At 46.0% G+C, this 15,223-nt stretch overlaps 1 protein-coding gene across 1 annotated transcript in view; it reads right to left on the bottom strand.

Annotated features, from left to right (window-relative positions):
- LOC311433984 (uncharacterized protein) overlaps nucleotides 1-5,251 on the bottom strand; it is a 134,371-nt gene extending 129,120 nt beyond the window's left edge. Inside the window, exon 1 of the mRNA XM_084513735.1 lies at nucleotides 5,213-5,251. The gene's annotated coding sequence lies outside the window, so the exon portion shown is untranslated. The remainder of the gene's footprint in view (nucleotides 1-5,212) is intronic.
- Between the last annotated feature and the right edge of the window lie 9,972 nt (nucleotides 5,252-15,223).

Raw genomic sequence — 15,223 nt, 5'->3', positions numbered from 1 at the left:
CTTGGGAGGGTGCTTGGCCATGCTGGGGTCAGGAGCTGTGGCCTTCCCAGTGCAGGAGCACCTTCCTCCCCACATAGCCACCTGAAGACACCAGACACAGTCCCCTCCAGGGCTTTGCTTGTTCTTCATCCCCACACCTCCATTTCATTGAGACATCATTCCTCAAGCAATGAAACAAGAGCTGTTTTATCAGTGAATTCCCTCCCAGTCCCATTTTATTGACTTGAGTTTCCATCCCCTTGACCTGGCCCCATGAGCTATTTAGCTGGAGTTTAAAAAACATCAATAAGTTTCAAGTTCACTTGATGCACAACTTCCAACTGCTCATTAAAAGGTCTTGTTTCAGCAAGAAAGCATATAAACAATAAAAAAAATGGTTGGATGGATGTATAATGCTTTTTCAACCCTATAACAAGGCACTAAAGGCTTAGAGAAAGGTTGTAGACAGAAGCTCTGGAGTGATGCAGAAAGCAGGGCAGAGCAGCATTAGGAATACCTTCAGTTTAAGCACTCATGGAATATTTGTCCAGAGCCAATTTCTCTTCCTCAGGCTCTTTTCCAGTGTCTGCTGCTTCTTATTAGCATTATGGAAAGACTCAAGAAGTAGCTTGTCTTGTCTTCACCCAGGACAAGCCTGAATTTTAACAGCCCCAGTGCAAAGTGATGGGATAAATAATCTCAGCTGCAGTAGCCCCTGAAACTCACAGGCTGATGATTAGCATTTCTCTCAAGCCATATGAGACAGTTGCAGCTTTATTTTGAAATTAAGGTGACTTATTTGCAGAGAACAGATGGGGGGTAGGTAACCTCTCCTCAGCAACACTCATGCAAGGAAAACTGTAAATCCAAGTCTTTGCCATGACCTTTGGTTTTGCTTCTATTTACTTCAGCCTCACTGAAGTCAGTACCCTTTTGCAAACAGGTAACATCCAGGTAGTGTGCCTCACATCATGGCTGCTTCCTCACCTTAAGTCTTCATGTTCACATGCCACAGAAACTGAGAAACAGGTTCAAAACCCTTAGGACAATGCCAATCAACAGGCAGCCAGTAAAGCCCCACCACTAAATTCTCACTCTTGTTTCTTCAGAACAAGTTTCTTGTTTCTTCAGAAACAAGAGTGAGCATTTGGTAAGAGTTGTGCCAAGTGGCCAGAACCTCAAGGTTTGATGTGGGAAGAGGAGGAGAGAGAAGTGTGCTTGAGGATCCCTTTTTGTCCTTTGATCTTGATGCTCGCATACACATTTCTTGGAGTAACTCTTACAAGCTGTGAAAATTCACTTTTAATTTTACACCTTTTCAGTCATATAAGTAGCAATCAATTCATAAGCAGCACTGCCAATAGAAAGACAATTAAAGTTTTGTACGACCAAGGTGCTCCATCCCTGAACACACACATGCCTTTCCCACATATGCAAAGCATCTGGGGCTGAAACAGCTCCTGGAGGAAGCCTGGGGAGGAAACTCTAACATTACAAGTTGAAGCCACAGAAAGAGAAGCTATTCTTCACAGCAGAAGGATACAGACATCTTTTCCTGCTCTTAAGAAAAAAGCAAATGCATAGTACAAGAACAATACTCTCTCACTGATTTTTAAATAAATCTCACTCCAAAGACATTTTGACCTGATGTGCCTTGCTCTGTCCTGTGCCTTGCTTTTCTCCCAGCCCTCAAGGCAGAGCCTGCTCTGGGAATTATAACAGAAGGATTTTCAAAGAAATTTGGTTGCTGTTGGAATTCCTACCCTGGTTTTCCAGGGAAAAGGGGTTCAGTTGCCTGTCTCCACACCTCACCCCCTTAAAAGCACAGCACATGTGGCCAGCACAGAACAGCACCATGGAGAGGATGCAGAGGTGAACCAGACGCACCTAAAAGCAGGGGAAAAAAAAAAAGAACAGAAATGCACGGGCAGTGGGGTTTCAGTGCTCGGGCTGCTTTGGGCATCCCCTGGTGGCACGGAAGGAGCCGAGCTGCAGAGAAGCGGCTGCGGGCGCGCCCTGGCGGCGGAGCGGGGCCGGGGCCGGGTTCGTGCAGCCGCCGGGCTCAGCCTGTACAGGGATCAAATACAATATGCAGACTACTTGCTAGCAGCAAGTGTCAGTTCCCCCATCCCCAAATTCAGTGACATCAGGAGTAACGCACTATTGTTGAGGCCAGAAAGAAGCCTAAAACACTTTCAGGGACAGGTAATGAGTTAGAAAGCTTCATCACAACACAGAATTTGAAGCAGGGTACAGCTGCAGGAACTCTTCCCTACCCCCGCACATCACCATATCACATCACCTGGTGAGATGGTGCAGCTGCCTTCTGGAAGAGCAGGAGTCCCACTTCCCAGACAGCAAGAAAAACCTGCAGGAGCAGTGCTGGGAGCCCACCTGGCTGAGGAGCACTCCCTTCTCCTCCATCCATCGCACTGCTCTCACTATTAAATCTGAAATGCTTTTTTTACAAGCTGGGAGAGCCCCCTGGCAGGAGTCAGAGAAAGCCCCCTCAGGAGTCCAGAGGGAAAGCCCTTGGTCCTGGCAGAGTCAGACCCGAGCACCCCAGCCCCAAGGAGTGCTTCAGTCTCCTTGCATGGCTTTTTGAATCCAGGCAGGCTGAGAGGCACAGAGAAAAGACACCTCTCAAGTGCAGTTCATTTGGAGGAAGTCGCCCAAAGCAGAAACATTCACGTAACAGAAATTCACATTTATTGCCAGGTTTCAGGATCCAGAAGGATGGCACCAAATCCTGACTGGTGCCATCTAAGTGGCCACACTAAGTGGCCACGCTTTGCTGTGCACAAAATCCTACCCAGCTAAACACTGTCCTCTGCCCGTGGACAATCTCCACTCCTTAAAACTCCAGTCAAAAGATTTAAAAGGACAAGAGAAATATCACAAAGCAAAGTTAGATGGGATGGGGATCTCAGCAGAGCAAGCCTGGAAGTGCTGCCGCAGGGACTGTGCAAGAAGTAGCCACGGGAAGGAGCTGCAGCACTTACATCGGTACGGCAGCAAAGGCAGCCAACACAGCACCCACAGCGCCGGCAAAACCGAAGTTCGCGATCTTGCAGTTATTTATTGTACAAGCACTTTTCAAATCAAGTTTTTTCCCATCAGTATTAAAATACTAGAAAATTTACGGAGAGCTCAGATGCTAAAACGCAACATATCAACAGGAGGGGACAAAACAAAAGGCAGCAAGTGACAGCCAAACCCGAGGGGCAGCCTCCGAAGCTGTTCCCATTCCCAGCCCCGGGTTTGTCCCGGGGGCAGCAGCCCCGCGGCGCACGGCAGAGGGAGCCGCTCACCCGGGGACACGTCCCTGTCCGCCACCCCCAAAACGGGGCTACACGCAGCAGGAGGCTTCCTTCTTGGGGAACAAGGAGCAACCCCTTGATATGAAACCAGTCCAAGTGGCTTAGGCAGTACTGCAGCCTCCCCGAGTGAGCACAGCATCGGCCAGGACTCACTCAATGTGAATCCCCACAAGAAGCATGGGGGGAAGTGTTTGGGTCTCTACTGAAACCAAATTTGAAGCCTTCAGTGGAGAGCAGGTGAAGTTTGCCTTATTTAATACCTAACAGCAGAAATTTAGCAATAACAAAAAAAAAAAAAAAAAAAAAAAAAAAAAAAAAAGATTTCCTTAATCTGGCAAATTACCAGGCTGAGAGAAGGCTGTCATCTGTGCACTTGCAAGAAGAGGCATACCAAGATTAGTTTAGCTGTGATTGCTGTCAGCGGTCAGTTTAAAAATACCAATCCAGCCTCCTGACAGGCAGTTTTCCAATTGTTACCATTTTTTTGGCAGCCAGCATGTTTGCAGAATCCCTGCTGGCATCCCCTCCCAGCGACCACCCTGCAGCTTCCAGAAGCCTCTGCTTTGAGATGAGCACCATTCCTCACCTAGGCAGAAATATGTGCCATGTCAAAAAGGCAAAGGAGAGGTGGCTGCACACCCAGCTGCACAAGCCTGTCTCTTCACACAGCCTGGAGTGGGAGGTGGCACTTGCCTTGCACTCAAATTAGGGTCCATAGGGTCCAGCTGCTGGGTGGTGTTAGTCTGCTAGAAAACAACCCTAGCTAGGATAGTCCCTATGGCTCTCGTTAATTTTGCATTAGCATCTGCAGCACAAAACCCCAGTGACGCTGCTCCAGTGCTATTTCCGTGCCACATGGGGAGATCATCACAACAGTTGTTACAAAGCTACTCAGAAATAGAAAATTCTCTTTAAATGACAGATGCCAAGAAGTTATAGGGTTCATTTTCTTATGTTTCCCAGCTGGGTGCTCCCCTTCCACCTACACATCTCACCTCAGGCTTGGATTTCCCCCTTGACCTACATGGATCCCCACACTCCAGCTCCACAAGCATCCTGGCTGCAGCACCACAGAAAGGCGACACGTCTCTACTGCCAAAGGGGCCAGGAAAACATGAGACTGGCCCATGCCTATCTTGCATTGTTGTTGCAAGTTCATTTGTGTCCAGACCAAAGGAAGAGGAAGAAGCCAGAAGTTTCCACTCACCAAATGGAAAGACTTCGTTTCATCTTGTAGAGACACAGTGGCTACAGGAAATGCAAAATCCTGCTGCTGGGGCGAATGGAAATTTCTGCCTCTTCCCTCCCACCCACCAGAGTCAATTTATATCTGGGCAAAGTGGCAGATGATGGAAATTCATATGAACCATCCACATATTAATAAGAGAGAGGCTATCCTGGGTTACAGGTATTAAAATCATCTCACACAGGCCACAGGCATTGGGCATAGGTTCAGGCAGAGAATGCAGCAGGGGAAATGTCTTGGTATAACTCTGCTTCTCACATATCAAAACAGAAGCTTTCATGTGGGACATTCTCAAAATGTTTGAAGTTTCACAATTACTATCACTACTAGTGCAATGAGATGAAGGACGGCAAAGCACATCACAAATGAAGTGTCACATACTCAATGCCTACAACCCAACTCTTTGAGTCAAACCTCTGCAAAAAGAGGCCAGTGGTTATGCAGGAGAGCTGATAGCTTCTAAATTAACACAAAAGCCACCAAGTTGAGCTCAAACTAAGGTAACTTACAGGCCTATTACAGTTTCTCTTGGAGGAACCTCCTCCCCAAGCAGCATCCAGCTTTCTGACACTGGGACAAGCACACACAGAGCCCCCAGCTCTCCACCATTGCCTCACCTCTGGGGGTGCCCTTTCCATCCCCAGCCCAGCCATTACTCCCCACCTACCCGCAAGCTCCAGGCTGCCTACTCCTGAGACAAGGGGCAAACTCTTGCCCACCCCTCGTACCCAGCTGTATCTGGGCTTCCCTCTCTCCACCAGCGAATCACCCTCCCCTGCCATCAGGGCTCTGCCTCCTCACCTGTGCCAGCCCTGGCAGCCCCACCTGCTTCTCCTCCTTCCCCAGGAGGCCATTGCTCCTGCCCTGGGGCTGTGCCACCCGTGTGTTGGCCCCACTGCCCCAGCACCAGGGCCCTGAAGCCCCTGTAGACCATCATAGACATAGATGTGTGAGCCTGTTGGCTCACACATCATCCCCTGCATTGGGATCCTGGATCACAAATATGAACAAGTGGGCAGGTCTTGGCTAGGAGCTGATGAATGTTCTGATTACCTTTCTGGATGCTCCATTAGACTTCTTCAGCCTTTTCCCCTTTCATTTTTTTTTTTTTTTTTTTTTCAGGTTACCTGTATAAACTGCCTAATTTTCCCCATGCTCACCTACACAATTTGTGTCATGACTGGCCCTCCAAGGAGAAGTCACTTAACATTATTCAGGGAGCTCAAGAGCTGCTCTGGAGCAAGAGGAAAGGGGAACCTGACAACCTTCATCTTGCTCTACTGTCTGCAGAAAAGCCCGCAGACCCTACACACTAAGAGAAGAGAGGGAGAAACAGGGTTGCTGTGCCATTAGGGCAGGGTGGAAATTAGGGATATTACAGGGCTTCTTTTCATAGTGTTCATTAGTTTGCTTTTGTTCTTAGGAAGAAAGAGGAGGTACAATGTCGGGGCTGACAGAGAAGCTAACGGGAAGCAGGGCTTGGGAATGGTCACCTCTGAAAAGCAAATGAAACTCAAGCAGGTTAGCATAGTTGAGCTCGGGGAATAAACACATCATTTCTCCTCCAGCATTTTTGTACTCAGAATCATGATCCAGCAGCAAACGTTTGTTCAGAGCTGGCCTGCTGTTGCACACTCAGCAAAGAGCAGACGTAGGAGGCATACTTTCAGAGGAGGTAGCAAGAAGCCACTTGACCTTACAGAGCAAACAACGTCACCACGAAGTTTGACAGAAATGAGAATTAATGATAGGGAATGGAAGGAGAAACCGGTGCAGCCTTAGCTGAAGGCATCTCCACTCCCCTCCATCCCTCTGAACGTCCCACACTACTGGCAAGGCCATGGGTAATCCACAGTGCTTGGGGGGCTTATAGAGGTGCATTTCTCCCCCCAGCACCATTTCTCCTGATGGCCCTGCCTTCACAGGTGGCTTCAGCGGGGTGGCCGCTGTCCCCATGGGTACAGGGCTGAGGTCTTTCTCCTAAATCACAGTGAGCACGCCAAAGGTCCTCTATGCCAGCTTTCTTCAATGAACAATTTTTAGGAAAAAACAGTAATTCTCAGTTGTCCAGATGCCACTGAAAGCAGTGTTACAGTGTCCCATGAGAAATTACTGGATGGAGGGACAAAAAGTTTGGCAAGTGAGTTACGGACCAGATAAGGGCATAGCTACTGGGGAAGGATCAGGGTGTTAGCAGAGGACTTGGGCCTGTCTCAGTTTAGTATTCACATTAATGATTCGGTCCAGAAATTAAGAGGTCATTGATAAAATCAGAGATGAGGCTGAGAGATGTCTTGGAGCAATGGAAGTGGAATAAAGCTAATCAGGGTAAGAGCAAAGTCACAGTCAAAAGACTCATAAGAAGACTTGATGTTCCAAGATGGGCATTCATCAGCTTGGAATAGCTAAAGAGACTTGGATGACCACCACCATCCAGTCACTGATGTAACACTAGGTGATGAAAATGTGTTTTTCAAAGGCATGGAAGTGGCTAATTTCAGTGCAGTGTGGGAAGCATCATGCCATTGCATGGGCTCTTCTGCAATCCTTCACATCATAGCCTGCAGGCTCATGCCCCCCTCCATGGAGCCCTGCTGGCAGCAGAGGGACGTGAGCAGCCCTGCACACCCCACTGAAAGAGGGGCAGAGGCATCACTGCCTACAGCACACGTCAGCTTGAATGTTGCCTGGGGGGTGAACTAATTAAGCTGGGGACAGGCTTTGGCTCAAGAACAGATGGTCATGAGACAAATTTCAGCTGGCAGTTAAAACGTGGCTCCTAAGCATGGGGAAGTGAGGGGATTAAAACAGTCTCCCAGCAAAAGATGCGGACACCACTTACCATGAGCACACATGAAACACTCCCCAGAATCTTACTGAGTGCCTTTGTGACAAATCTTGGTGCCCTCAGCCAAGGCCTCAGTGAGGGGATGGTCCATAATTAAGGAACCAGATCCAAGAGACCCCTTCCAACTCTGCAGTGTGAGTCTGATAACTGCATCTTATGGATGAATCATTGGAGTTGCTGGATGGACAGAGACAGTTAATTAGCTCACAAGCAGCAAGGAAAAGTAACCTCCTTCTGCAGCACAGCAAGACTGGCAGAGGAGAGGGAAAGGCAAGAAAAAAGCTGCAGCTTGCCCAGGGGGTGCAGGCAGTCATCCATCAGGAGGACACGAGCTCCCTGGTGCACATACCTGCTGTTCACATTTAAAAATGACTGCAAGCATAGTGCCTCAGGGGGAGCAGCCAGCTCTGGCATCCCTTGCTGCTACACAGGGGTTTCCCAGGCATTTTGTGACTGCAAGATTACTGGTGGGTCCAAGAGGAGACCCCTGAGAAGAGGGAGAGCCTGCAGCTTCTATGCGTGAATATGCTGCTCCTCTAGAGAGTCACAAAATCTTGTGCTTTTAAGCCCACAATGTCCATATCATTGGTATCACAGCCATGTGTGCAGTGGGAGAACTTGGATTTGGGTTTATTCTTATTTTATCAAGGAATGCTTAAGATTGTCACAAGTAAAGATATCTTTAAGGTGCTGTTAGGTGTGAAGAGAACTACCAGACCTGCTCCATGCACCACACAGACTGGCTCTCTCACTTTCTTTATCTGAGCTTCCAAAGGCACAGAAATCCGGGAGCAGCTGAAGCCAGACTCTCTTAAAAGGAAATTATTTTCTCCATAGATCTATGCCACTGGAATGGGTCTGCATATGATTTAAATAACATATGTGTTTCTGCTTATTGTCTTCCTTATGACTGCCTAAGAATGTATCATGTATTTTCTTTTTCTTTTTCTTTTTCTTTTTCTTTTTCTTTTTCTTTTTCTTTTTCTTTTTCTTTTTCTTTTTCTTTTTCTTTTTCTTTTTCTTTTTCTTTTTCTTTTTCTTTTTCTTTTTCTTTTTCTTTCTTTTTCTTTTTCTTTCTTTTTCTTTTTCTTTTTCTTTTTCTTTTTCTTTTTCTTTTTCTTTTTCTTTTTCTTTTTCTTTTTCTTTTTCTTTTTCTTTTTCTTTTTCCCGCTTGGACTACTGACACCAGTGGTGCAGGAGCATAATGTGTGTTATCCTACTTATCTCACAAATGTAATAGACATCTATGGGGAAGAAGCAGGAGGGAGAGCAGCATGGGAGTACCCAGCATCATGCTTTACTTCTGCATGTAACTGAGCATTTGCATCGCTCTTGCAGACACAGCAAGGCAAGAGGACTGTGCAAGAGGACTGTGAGGTCTACAGAGATTTTTGCAGCTGGAAATTATTTGTTACCCAAAGGGAAAAATAAATAAATAAATAAAGCATTAACATGCCAAATGGGTTTTCCTAAAACTCCTGATCACTTCCTGATGGATAGCTCCCTGAAAGCTATCAGATCCCATTCAGATCTCTCCTAGCCTGCCAGTAGTCCTGTCCCCAGAGTTTGCCTGGCATGTGGCACAGTGACAGGGGTGGCAAAGAATTGGCAGGGAAATCCTAGAGCCCCACTCACCCATGGGCAGGCTGAGGCTGGGCTCGTCATCCCCACCTACCATAGAGTCTGGAAATGCGGGGGACGTTTGTGCTCCCGCCTTGCAACCACCAGAAGCCACCAAGGCGCTCAGCAGGTGGGAGCACAGTGCGGCACTGGTGTTGTGGGCCCACGGGTGAGAAAACCCTCTCCAGATGAGTCACACAAGATCCACGCGGTGTTCATGACAGCTTGAGTGTTGGTAGCCTGCTGGGTCTGGTTCCCCCAGCAAATGCAACTCTAGCTGTAGATGTAAGGGAACCTTGGGTTGCCTTTGATGGATGCTGGCCATGGGAAACTGTAACTGAAAAAGCACAGTCCAGGAACGAGACAGTGGCAGAGCAGGTGTGAAAAGAGGTGTTCAAATGCTCAGGCTGCTTTAAAGATCCATGCAACTTATGCTCATTGGCTTGAAAGGTTTTGGTTTCTTTAATTCAAAAGTAAGGGAAGGAAACAAAAACCCACACCAAAAAAAGCAGATTAGGCGAGGGCTGTCTGATAAAGTACTGAGCTGCCTGGAGATGTACAGTGCTGTGCTCATGAAAGACTTGTGTGCCTGCGTGGCTATTCTCTATTCTTCATGCTCACAAATCTTGTAATGGTAATTAATTGATTTTAAGAGTAATCTGCTCTTAGTGGTAAAAGCACTTACTGCACTTGCATGAGGCCTGCTGGACGTGGCTGAAGTACTGAAACAGGCATTAGGGTTTGAGGAGCAGAGGAGTCACCCGGTGACGTTACCGAAATGAGAGCCAACGTTCGCTGCTTTTATGTGGTGCAGAATTCCCCCCCTGCATCACTGGGGGAAAAATCCGCCTTTACTTTTGAATTGCTTATTGAAAGAAAAAACACCAGCATTAAACCCAACAACCTGCAAAAAGACTTTCCTAAGGACGTCCAGAAACGCCCCCGGCCCCCAGTTTCACACTGGGTCACTGGTGCTGTGCCGCCACATCACCAGGTCATGTCGCACATGGCCTTGCTGCCCTGACCCAGGCCCAGGCCCTGGCCCATGGGTCCTTCAGCTGAGGAACCCTCACCTGCAGCAAGCACAGGGCCACACAGTGTGTCTGAGCCCACAGTGAAATGTGGGGCTCGCTGCAGGAGTTGCCACCAAATGAAAACACTTCTACAGCAAAACCCTGGACAAAGGCATGGCCATGCTTCTGGGCCTCACCTACAACTTCAGTCCTAGTCAGAGAATTACCTGAGGTGTTGCACACAGGAGATCGTTAAAAATGCATAGGCATATATCCAAGTGTGCCTGGCTGCCTGGGGCTGCCTGCCCTTCCTGAAGGCGAAAAGCAGCTAGCAGCAGCATATTGCTAGCACCTCAAACATTTTAGTCTTTCATCCCAGCCACGTTAACTGATTCTGCCATGTAAACGAGTATCTGTGCATCTGGGGTCATGTACTCTGAAAGAAGCATTTCCGAAGTCTGTGGGTTTATTTCCAGACTCATGCAGACAAATTAATGCAGGAGTCATAGCATGTAGGTGTTTTCTCAACCTCATTAGTAAGGCGCTGCTTCTTCTGAAGAAAAACCGATGTTACTGCAAATAAAACCATGAGGCGTGAGCAGTGTTTTCGTTGGGTACTGTGTTGCTCAGGCTCTGCTTCTCCTCAACTAATATCCCACTGCAAGGATGAGGCAATTACATCCTTCCAAATATATGTAAACATCAACTAAAACTAATTAGAAAAGTAAGTTACAGTGCAGGTGAAAAGGGGAAAAAATCATGAGCTAGAAAGGCTGAATTTTTTATTTTGAAATTCTAAATACAGTTTTGTGAAATGGACACTTTTCTGGTAGAAAAATGACCAGCAAAAAATGACACAGATTGAATACTAACACATAATACTGATTCCTATTGCTCCCCAAAGTATATAGCAACTCCTCCACAAGTAAAGGAGTCACCTCAACTACCCACCACAGAGACATGTTCTCTTGTAGCTACATGCTGAATTCTTTCAGGGGCCAGAGGGGATGAGAAATAATTTAGCTCCTAAGTTAATTAGTATCTTATGTTCTTCCAGGCATCAGGAAGCTCCTGCTGGCCTTAAGTGCCTATCAGCACTGTCACAGAGGCCTCCAAGGCCGTGCACCAAGTTAAGGCAAGAAATGGGTAAATTGCTCCTCATCACACCAAGCAGTGCCTATTTGCAAGCAGGTGAGTTGGCAAGCTCCATCTAAATCAACAGATGGAAAAACTATTTCAGTCTGCATGGATGGCAGTTGCTTATTCAATGGAAGCTTTGCAAGAGTCTGTGAAACCATTGACCCCTGTGCTGGGCAGCAGCTGTGCAGCAGGGACATCCTGCAGCCCTGTGCTAGCACTTACTCCACACCTCTCAGGTCCCTTCCCTTCCACTGTGTGTCCCTCTTCACGTGAAGAGCCTGCTTTGAGGGCACAGGTATCCTTAGGCTGAAGGTTAAAGCGGACTCTGGGCTTTTTGACATGGGCTGGGCCTGCAACCTGACCATACAGCAATGCCAAGCCAACACCAGCTGCAGTCCCACCCCACTCAGTCAGGGAGGGAGAAATAGAGGGAGAAGCAGATGATGAGGATGTAGCATCTCACAAAGTCTTTCTCTTAAAATGCTCACTTCCACATTTAAGATCTTCACAACTACATAACCATTGATTTGGGTGCAAAGAACTATCAGACCCTTCGCCCACAGCCAGAAGATGTGCTGTGCAGTTTGAACCATTTGTGAAACCATACTGTGGAAGTTCAACATACTGTAGGTTCAGCGTGTCTGGTGTGCATTTGTTTCAGCTTTCCCCTTCGCCCCCCAAAAACTCAAAATTAAACACTGAGTTTATTTAAGAATCTTTATTCTTTTTTTTTCCAATTTAAATTATGCTTCCAAAGAACAAGTAAAAAATTACAGTGAAATACATTGCTAACTTCTACAAAATATTCTAAATAATAATGCACTTACATCATTTACACAATTTGCTTTCACAATAAAATAGGAGAGCTTAGATCAATATTTACAGTATTGACAGAGAGCACAGTCGTGCAGCCATCTGCTTCTGGTTTGGTCTCTTGCCGGAGTACCTCCAAGAAACCGTGTCCTGCAGTTGCACACAAATCCTTCTGCAGGGAAAAAAATCCTGCCAAAATCTTTCTGGGTGCAGGGACCTGCCCGTAGGGTTCCAAAGAGACTGATGTGGTGGCTAATACTGCTTCTTCAGCTTAAAGCTGCCACCGTAGCTCTTGTGCACACATTGGTAAGTTTAAAGAATTCCCTGATTCAGATTTTTGCTTCAGTACATTAGGCACTTCATTATAAAAGTTATCTACTATGGCTTTTGCAAAACAATTCACTTTCCTTGGGATATGCACTTGCCAGTCAGTGGGAGACAGAGACATCTCCAAGGGCACCCTTTGAACCAATGTATCGAGTTGGTCTGTGTAAGAAATTTAGATCTTAGTACTTAATATCAGTTCTGAAGGTAGGGTTTTATCAAGATCTGGCCTTTCCATCAAGTCAAGCAATGTATTTTAAAGCTTAGTATATCCACACTTTTTCCCTAGTTACTGGTAACTAGAGTTTTCCTCTCTTAACAATAATTTAACTACTGACACCCACGTAGTTCCATGTGCCATTGGGTGACATATCCCACATATGATTGTCTTTAAAAGTACACTGTGGATTGATGGATTATTTACATATCTTAACATGTAGACAACAAAGTTGCAACTTACCAAATAATAAATAGATCAACAGAGTACAACACTGAAATAAAATAAATTAGAATGCTTCTCCAGGTATTGAATTCCCTCCTTTAAGGCCTGAGCCAGAGACCATCAAAATCAGTGATGTTTTTTTCAGCAACCTGAGAAGGTTTTAGACAGGGCTCCTTATTAGACACTGGCTATTTGAAATGAAGATGTTTAGCAAAGCTGACAGGTGTCTGAATATGATCAAACAGCAAAACGTACCTCAAAAAGGAGTCTTTTGGGTAAAACAATTTAGACTAAACAATAATACTGCAATTAATTAGGAAGAAAACAGTTCTTGCAGATTGTCTCAACGTTAATTCAGCAGCAAGGAAATAAGCATACAGTTAAGAACACAACGTATTTGTGAGACAAATACGCGTTAGTGCACGTGATTTTCCAAAAATTTCTGTCCTCAGCTACATTTGTGCAGATTTCAGAATGCTTCTAACTCGACAGTTAATAACAGTCTTCTCATGGCTATACCTAAGTTTGCCATTAAAACAGAACAAATGACAACAAAAAATAATGAAAAACAGTAACAAGTAACTTACTCAAGAAAGTTGTCCAGGTACCAAACTTCAGGTCCAAACATATTTGAACACTGAAACTTGGAATCAAAGTCAAAATCTTAAAAATTAGACCTATCAAACTAAAAAAAAAAAAAAAAAAAAAAAAAAAAGATTAAAAAGCAGTGAATCTGCTCTCAGAATTGCACACTCACCAGGTTTGTAAACTCTACATGACATTAACGACGCACTGCTCATTACCAGAGGCATGACTTAAATGCTCTGTGCAAAGCAGTGCAGATGCTTTATCTGTAATTTACCTCACATCTTCTTTTTCTCTTCCTTGAGGGTTAAGCATTTAAAGTAATTCAGTAGCTAAACAGTCTGTTTCGAAGGAAAAGGCCTGGGTTTACATGGAAGGTGGGGTGACAGGCGTCCACGTGGATGCCAGCCGAGCGTGCGCGGAGGCATCGTACTGGCTGTCAGGGAGGTCCGCGGGGGCCCCACCGTCGTACAGCGGGGACGCAGAAGCGGTGGCAGCAACCGGGTGCGGAAGGGCAGAGTAGTGCGCTGGGGAGCCACGTAGGAACTGCGAGCTCAGGCCGTTGGACATCCCACTCGACTGGGACACGGGCGTGATGGTGCTGTTGCTCACAGACCACAGGTTAGGGTACTGACTGGAAGACAAACATAACAGGTTATCAGTGACTGCAGGCTCTGCTGGCAGGTGCTCAGCTCACCACACAGCTCCCACAGGTTCATTTGCTGTACACAAGTACACCAGTAAATTTTAGGCCAAACTAAGGAATTAACAGGCCAGCCTAAAAAAAATGCACAGGACTGAGAGCTGATTCCTGAACCGTGCCACACCCTGGCCTCACAGAAAAGTGCTGTGACCTTGGGGTGGCTGGATACAGCAGGTGTGGGACCCAGACAGGCTTGAATCCACTGCCACGAGTCTGTCAAAGCCCTGACCCCCCTTTGGGTCCTCTATAGTCAGAGATGGACAAACACCAGAGGGTAATTCAGCCTTCCTAGTACCTTGTTTGTCATCTCATGTTCGAAGGGGAAGAGCTGAATTGATACCTATAGATTGCAGGGAAAACAGAGAAAGGGTTGCTTGAAAGGGGAAGAAAACAAACAAACAAAAAAAAACCCTTGTCAGGGTTCTGCAGCCTCCACTCTCTCACCCTCTAGGGGTGCACACACATGCACACTCACACGCACTTTCTACTTTAGATTCCAAGCAGTTTACCAAAACAAGAGAAATATTACTCTTGCTTTATACAGACAACAGCGATGGAAGAAATGCTATCAAGATCCCACAGTTACAGCTCTACACAATCTATCTAATGGACAATTCTTATTGCAGCAACCAGAACTCAGCGCACTTTGCAACTTTTGAAGTATGTACCCTGGGGGGCAGCCTTGGAAAGAAGTGCTAGGAGTACCTGTTAACATCCACTAAGGACTAAAACGTCTGTTCAGTAATACAGCTATCTTACACTGGGAATTAGTACATATTCTGATTAACAGCTACGCATCAACGTGCACGGCTCATAGAAGAACGTTTTCCACAAACCAAGTGGTAGGTATGAATTGCCAAAAAAGATGCCTGAACCTCTGTCCTCTGTGGTTAATAGCAAAGATTTTACCACTTTAACTATATTCCTTTGAATTTTCAAGTTTAGCTCCAAGAGATTGTAAGCTATATCATAGAATGCTTTGGGTTAGAAGGAACCCTAAAGATCATCTAGTTCCAACACCCTTGCCATACAGTTGTTTAGGCTGGAAAAGACTTTCAAGATCAAGTCCAACCGTAATCTCTGCTAAACGACTGAAACTTTAATTGAGATAGTAAGTACAAAGAAGAGAACAGAAACATTTATGCAATTACAAAATTGTCAAGGTTTTAACCAATTACACAATTTGATGT

Source organism: Aythya ferina (genome assembly GCF_964211825.1).
Source record: "Aythya ferina genome assembly, chromosome: 3".
Lineage (NCBI taxonomy): Eukaryota > Metazoa > Chordata > Aves > Anseriformes > Anatidae > Aythya > Aythya ferina.
This window is presented reverse-complemented; position numbering and strand designations above follow the sequence as displayed.